This window comes from Arvicanthis niloticus, chromosome 4 (assembly GCF_011762505.2).
Source record: "Arvicanthis niloticus isolate mArvNil1 chromosome 4, mArvNil1.pat.X, whole genome shotgun sequence".
In the NCBI taxonomy this organism is placed as follows: domain Eukaryota; kingdom Metazoa; phylum Chordata; class Mammalia; order Rodentia; family Muridae; genus Arvicanthis; species Arvicanthis niloticus.
This window is the reverse complement of record NC_047661.1, coordinates 45,302,162-45,308,692: the sequence shown is the minus strand read 5'-3', so window position 1 is coordinate 45,308,692 and position 6,531 is coordinate 45,302,162. Positions and strand designations below refer to the sequence as shown.

Here is a 6,531-nt window from a genome sequence, read left to right as displayed (position 1 = left end):
CTTACTTACTGCCCTTTCATATTGAAACATTTTCTTAATTGATATTCCCTCCTCTCAGGTGACTTTAGCTTGTGTCAGGTAGACATAAACTATTAAGTCACCCCTCATCATAAAAGTTTTCTTTGCAATATACAAAGACCATTACAGAAAACCACACTAAACATATACAGAGTGTTGTAGTGCAGTCCCAATGTATTGATTCACAAAACATTCTTAGACCTAAGGCTCAGGAAAAATTCAGAAGTGAAGCTGGAAAGATTGTTAAGAATCTGAAGATCAGAAGGGTTGCTGTAAGGTCTCCTAGTAACATACCTGTAAATTCTCACCAACATGACCAGCCAAGTATGACTTAAACTAAGTAGATACCAATCAACATGCCAAACTGGATGAGACAAAAGCCCATGAGGCTTAGTACTATACGAAGAAGAACGATAAACTAAGGAGAGTTAGGATCAGGAGAGGTGCTCTTTCCCAGAAAGAACACAATAATTGGCTTTCCAGTGCTAAACAGTCAGCCCTGAAACATATATACAAGTAACATTACAGGAACTCAAGAGGTTATTTTTAGCAATACACACACACACACACACACACACACACACACACACAAATGCCTAAAGACATGCAATAACAATTGATGAGAAAAAATAAGGCCATGAATTAAAAGGAGCGTGGAGAGTGCTGTGTGGGAGGGTTTGAGAGGAAGAAAGAGAAGAGAAGAGAGATATATTCTAATCAAAATACATTTAAACAACAATTCATAATAAAAATAGAAAACATCAGTATGAATGTTAAAGATTTCCTTCATATCAAATGTAATGACTAATATAAAGATATAATTAATTTTTAAAGTTAGCATACAAAATGGTATGTTCATTATGACACTTTGATTCAGAGGCTATAGAAATAGCTCAATCAGCACTGTTGGCTGCTCTTCCAGAAGATTCAGGTTCAATTCCAGTGCTCAGGCAGCTAACAATCATGTTACTCCAGTTTTAGGAGACCCAAGGTCCTTTTATTGCTTCTGTGGACACTGAACCCATGTGGTACACAGGCATATATTCCCTTAAAATAAAAGTAAACTTTTAAAAAGGACACTTCAAAGCATAAATGTCGATGCAATTCGTTCTTATTCATCTACCTTCCCAAATATGCTGCCCTGCTCTTGCTGCTGCCTTTCCTACCTCCAAAATATGTCCTTAGCTGTTTCCAGGGCACGTATTGCCCTGTCCTTTCACACATACTCAATTGCCATCCATGGCCCTCTGAAGAGCTCTTCGTCATTTCTCATACTTCCCTAAGTTTCAAAACACACACACACACACACACACACACACACACACACACACACACACACACTCACACACACACACATACATACATACAAACTTCCACATGTACATGAAATTGTTCTTTTTACAGCTGATTACAATTCCATCTTTCTTAATTTATTAAGCATAGGTTGTTTTACTTTTCCTATATTGTAAGAAATGGAATTTTGTTGTAAATGAGTTGAATATGACTGTTCCACCTTTGTTTATCGTTCAGAAAGATCTTGCCTTAAAGTCCAAGCTGGCCTTGAATTCCTATGCTCCTTCATCCACCTCCAAAGGGCAGATCTGTACCAAACTCCTGTTTTTTGTTTGTTTTTTGTTTTGGGTTTTTTTTTTTTTTTTTTTTTTTGAGGTTTCAGTATTTTATTCAACTTTTTTTGTAAGTGATGTTAATTACAGCATTTGAAGGGGAAGAGCTAATTCCACACAAAATGGAAGACTCTATAATGTACCCATCAAACTGCTAGAAAATAGAAAATAGTAGTGAGGCTGCAAGAGGAGTCAGTCGAGATCCCTATTGTTGTCAGGGTGTGACCACAATCACCTGACCACCAAAAAGCCAGGGAACCTGGAGGCTATTCCATACTCTGGTGCAATGGCAAATAAATAAATAAATAAATAAATAAATAAATAAATAAATAAATAAATTTTAAAAGAAAGAAAGAAAAGAAGAAAGAAAGAAAGAAAGAAAGAAAGAAAGAAAGAAAGAAAGAAAGAAAGAAAGAAAGAAAACAAACCACACCACAACACAAGGTAGAATTAAGTCCTGAATGACGGGCTCCATCATGCCCTCTCCACCCAAAAATGGAACAAAACAAAAGAAATAGCTAACCACACCCTAAAGACTACATTTGGTGTAAAAAAGGTAACTGGTGGGCTAGGATGGGACCAGAGCATGATGGGAACGGGGTGTGACCATCTGTCTAAAAATGTCTCTTTCATGCAGGTGTGTACATGCTTCTGAGCAGATAGTATCGAGACACCGGGATTCGATGCTCAGGAAGTCACAGTTTCATCTGGGGACTGTGTCCAGATTTACAAAGGACTCACACATTCCCACCTTCTACTTGCAACCTGGCATCTCTAGAGGGGCTCCTCCTCAACCCACGCCCACAGCTAAAAAGGATCCTTTCTGGAATGGGGTTTCTGGTGTATCTCTGAAATGGTAATCACCTTAAAGCTGAATCATCTTTAGCCTGGAGGTTATTAATCCACTCCCACACCCCCAAATACAATATTAAAAGGTACACTAAATTCTGAAGGTAGCTATGCTGCAGAATAGTTTAAAATTAAACGACTGTACAATATTCATTTATGCTTGCAATTCTAGTCCTAAACCAAGCTTGTGGCCGCCTGTGTTGACGTTCTTGCCATCCAGCAGGGCCAACAGCATCAGTTTGATACCTGTTTTTAGGGTCTGTGTGTACCCTAAGCCAATCAAGTTGGAGTTGTTCACTTTGGCCAGAAAGCAAGTATCAGTGTCGACCTGATACTTGGCTGCTATTCCAAAGTGAGTGTTACTGTTTCCTGCAGTCTGGGCGAGGTTGACAGCAGTCTCCAACTTCTTGTTCACTTTCTGGTAAATGGAGCCACCAAACTGTCGCATGGTTCACATTAGTATGAAACTGGAATTTGTCCATCTTGTAGCCAACTGCGAAGTTGCTGTGGGTCATTCGGGACTTCGACATCTCAAAATTCATCTGGAAGCCTGCCAGCCAACCCTCATAGCCAAGCACCAGAGCACCCTGGTTTGACGGCCCAGCAATGTCAAAGTCCACGTTACAACCCAGGTTGATATGCTCCCTCTTGTACCCTGTCTTGATTGTAGCATTTTCCCCCCAGTGTTAGGTGAGAAAGATAAATCAACGGTCAACCTCAGTCCACAAGAAAGCTGGTCTTCCACAGTGATCTCAATGCCCAGGGTGTTGTCTGTCCTCCACTTCTCTGTAAATGTTAGCCCATACTCATTCCATCTGTACTTGGTTTCCAGACTGCCATTCACTTTGGTGGTTTCCATGTTGGCGGAACCTGAGCTGGTAAATTCCAATCCATTCTTGGACTTCATTTTCAAATCAAGTTTTATTAAGCCAAAGCCGCAGCCCTTGGTGAAGACATCCCTGGCGGACTTGCCAAGATCAGCGTATGTGGGAGGCACAGCCATGTTCTCGGAGGTGGTGACCGTGGGAGCAGCGGCAGCTACTACGGGATTGCAGCAAGCCAAACTCCTGTTTTACTTGTGCTATGTTGTGATTTTGAGACAAGTCCCATTCTTTATCCAGACTCTCCTAGAAGTCACTTTGTAATCCAAATTGCCCTTGAGTTTGTGCCAATCCTCCTGTTCCAGCAGCCCAAATCCTGGCATTACAGGTATGAACAGCAGGTAGAGATTCCATAAGCTTTTTGAAAGATTGCTTTTAAAATTAACGTGATGTGTATTACTATATCATTTTCATACATAGATGCAATTTTGTTTGACTGTTATTTGTCTTGTTTGCCCACTGATTTTCTCTATTCCTCCCTGCCTGTCTCTTCCTGGTCTCCTTTCTCTTTCTAAATATTGTTGCTTCCCACTACTCCCATGCTCTGTGTATTCCTTTATATCCAACCCTCTCTACCATCCTTCCATCTTTAATTGCTCCTCCACTCTGATAGTTCCCTTTCTACATTCATTTCCAATGCCTGTGCATACAAAGACACACAATAAACCTAATCCAGAGTCTGCTCAGGAAAGAAAACAGTGTTTGTTTGAATTTGCCTTATTTTGGTTGTCATAATTGCCAGCTGCGTCCATTTTCAACTACTTTATGATTGGATAAGATTAAATTGTGTACATGTGTAACATTTTCTTATCTTTTCATCTGTTGATGGAAGACTAGGCTTGTTCCATTTCCAGGCTATTGTGAACAATGCAGCAATAAACACAGATGTGCAAGTATTATGTTGACATTGAGTTGCTTCAGTTATATACCCAAGAGTGGTACACATGTTTTATGGTAATTTATTTTAGTTTACTGAGGGGCCTTTATACTGACTTCAAGAATGGGTGCACACATCGGCATTTGCTCTAGCTACGAATAAGGGTGTGTCTTTTCCTTCACCTTTGCCAACATTTGATGTGTTTTGTTTTGTACATGATAGCTATACTCATTGGGATAACAACCTGACAATAGATATGCCTGATCTATTTTTCTTCTTCTCCGGGCTATTTCCTCATTTTGTCTATTATGCCATGCAGAAGTGTTTTAATTTAATGCAATCCTATTTGTAAAGGTTTGGAATTAAAGTCTATTCATTCCATTGGAGTCCCTTACGTGTCTACATGCTATGTCTATGTCTATATGCTGAAGTGCTTCACCCCTGTATTCCTGCAGCAGCTTAAAAGGCTCAAGCCTTACATCCAGACTTTTATTTCACTGGAGTTTCTTTGTGTTGAAGGTGGAAAATGCAGCTCTTGTTCCATTGTTTTGCATGTAAATACACAAGTTTAGAGCAACATTTGTTTTAGAAAAGTTTAATTTTAGTGTGTATTTTTTATCTTTGACAAACACCAGGTGACTGTAACTGTGTCAGGTTATCTGCATCTTCTCTTCTGTTGGTCTATGTGCCTGCCTTTCTGCCATTACTATGCTATATCATTATGGCTTTGAAGACTGGGTTGAGATCAGGCGCTGTGAGGCCTCAAGCAATGCTCTTTCTGCTTATAATTAGTGAATATTCTGGCTCATTCATGCTTCCATAAGAAGTTTATGATGTTTATCTAGTTTTGTAAGATCATTGGAATTTTGACAGGGATTGCATGGAAACATGTTTCTTTTGGTAACATAGTCATTATTATAATACTGATTCTGCCATTTCTGGGCATAGGAAGTCTTTTCAGCCTTTTAGTAACTTAAATTGTTTTCTCTGATATGTAGAAGAATTCTAGAGGTTTTTCAGCATCTTAGGTTTACTACTAGATAATTTTTGTTAATGTTTTTTTTTTTCTGGTGACTCCTTTTAAACAAATTTATTTGGTATATGGAAAAGCTACTACATATTCTAGGTTTCTTCTTTACACCGATATTTTGGTAAAAGTCTATCACTTCTAAAGGAATTCCAACAAAGTCTTCATAGTATTTTAAGTTTAGAGTAATTTCATTTATAAGAACAATTTTACTTCTTAGTATCCTACCCCTCTATTTGCATCCTTTTAAAATTGCTCTAGGTATGTCTTTAAGCACAGTATTAAATAAAAGTAGCAAGAGTGGGTAATTTTGCTTTGTTTCTGATTTTGAAGAATATGGTTTTCATTTTCCCCCATGTTGTTATGTTGTCTATGGGTTTAGAGTATATAACCTTTACTGTGTTTATTGGGTTCCTTCTACTCCTAGATTCCATAGACTTTTAGAAGAAAAGAATATTGAACTTTGTCCAAAGCCTTCTTTGTATCCATTGGTGTGCTCGTGTGATTTCCGTCCTGAAGTTTATCTATGCATTGTGCTAAATGCACTGAATTTATTTGCATTCATTGAATCAGCCTCACATTTCAGAAACAAAGACACTTGATCACAAAGTACAGTTGTTCTAGTGTTGTTGAGTTTTTTTTAGACGTGAAAATCTTTATTGGATATTTTATTTACATTTCAGATGCCATCCCATTTCCACATTCCCCCTCCCTAGAAAACCCCTATCCCATGCCTGTTTCTTCTTTTTGATTTAATACTATTTTTAAATGTTAATCAAAGGCTTTATAAGTTTGGTAATGTTCAATAACAAGATGCCCATACAATTAGAAGTGTAACCCAATACCCAACCTAGATATATCAACTATCTTTGACTGGCAGAGACACATGAACATCTGCCTCCATGTTCCCCACCCCCTCTTGTCACCTACCTACTCTTCTCCTTCTCCTCCTCCTCTCCTTACTCCTCCTCTTCCTCTCCATTCTCCTCCCACCTTAGCTTCTCCTACATGTCACCCTTCCTGTTAAAATAAAACTTTTCTCTTAAAATACAGTTAGAGCATAACTATACCAATTTGTGTCAGTAAGGTACAAGATAGACCTAATACCCAGTCCATCATTTTGTTGACTAAACAGAACCTCTGTCATTTCTCCTAACTAAAAGACTTAGTTCTGAACCTGGCTTTTTTTTTTTTTTTTTTTTTTTTCTTGGCTTTAGAATGAATGTCAACTGAAAACCATCCTCTCAAATCTTT

General features: G+C 38.4%; 1 pseudogene; it reads right to left on the bottom strand.

Annotated features, from left to right (window-relative positions):
* Positions 1-2,646: 2,646 nt before the first annotated feature.
* On the bottom strand, positions 2,647-3,504 carry LOC117707593 (non-selective voltage-gated ion channel VDAC1 pseudogene; annotated as a pseudogene).
* Between the last annotated feature and the right edge of the window lie 3,027 nt (positions 3,505-6,531).